At 39.8% G+C, this 1,047-nt stretch overlaps 1 protein-coding gene across 3 annotated transcripts in view; it reads left to right on the top strand.

Annotated features, from left to right (window-relative positions):
• Positions 1-1,047, top strand: part of LOC107672922 (trinucleotide repeat-containing gene 6B protein-like) — a 20,937-nt gene that overhangs the window by 19,304 nt on the left and 586 nt on the right. The window lies entirely within an intron of this gene.

The following is a 1,047-nucleotide window of genomic DNA, read 5'->3' as shown; positions in this document are numbered from 1 at the left end:
TTAGGATATTAAGTAAAGATCATGTTCCATTAAGATATTTTGTAAATTTCCTACTGTAAATATATTAAAACTTTTTTTTTTATGGTAATATGCATTGCTAAGAACTTAATTTGGACAACTTTAAAGTAGAGACCTGCACTCCCGCGGGAGGACCGCGGGACCCAACGCTACAGGGTGCGGCGTGGGACAACTCTTGATGGGCGAGTGCGGCTGCGGGCGGGAAGAGACTCGTGTGTGTGCGGGATGCGGGAGAATAAAATGATTCGCGATACTCCCGCAAAATAGAAATTATCTAAACATAAAATGTTTAAAACATATAAATTGTTATTTATCTGTTGCACAAAAGCAAAAGAACAACTAATATTAACATTAAAATGATTGACATGCGCGAGCTAGGCATAGTTTCTATTTATAACACGTGTTTAAAAGGTTGCGCAATGTAGCCAATCACAGACTCTGGAACGCAATGGCCAATCAGAGGTGCTGAAATTGCGTGCTCACGAATCCTCTCATTTTAACACATGAAGTATAGACACTGTGAAAGATTCATTGTGCATATATTTAATGTGATATAACAGAGCTTTATGAGATCCCGATTAACTGAGATGTCAGCTTTTAGTGATAATAAAGGAAGCGCACTGCTCGCATTCTGCCATGCCAAACCATGCACGCAGCAGCACATGCTTGCTTTTCTGTTAAAAATAACAGTGGTTTGTGAATGTGAATGTTGATGCTTAGCCTAAATAACAAATATTTTATCGGGAGTGTTTATGCTGGTATGTTATGGAGCTTAGGAGATATTACAGAACCATTTCATGTAAATTTCTTTGATGTACTGAAAAAAAATCTATATAGATTACTTTTATGCGGGCTTTTGCGGGTGGGAGCGGGACAAAACATGAATGTCGCGGGCGGGAGTGGGACCAGATGAGATATATTTCTGCGGGAGCGGGCGCGGGACAGAATCTTGTGGGAGCGGGACTGAAAAATCCATCCTGCGCAGGTCTCTACTTTAAAGGTGATTTTCTCAGTATTTAGATTATTTTT

Source organism: Sinocyclocheilus anshuiensis, unplaced genomic scaffold (genome assembly GCF_001515605.1).
Source record: "Sinocyclocheilus anshuiensis isolate Anshui unplaced genomic scaffold, SAMN03320099.WGS_v1.1 scaffold464, whole genome shotgun sequence".
Taxonomy (NCBI): domain Eukaryota; kingdom Metazoa; phylum Chordata; class Actinopteri; order Cypriniformes; family Cyprinidae; genus Sinocyclocheilus; species Sinocyclocheilus anshuiensis.
The sequence above is the reverse complement of the archived record's forward strand: the minus strand, read 5'-3'. Positions and strand labels throughout refer to the sequence as shown.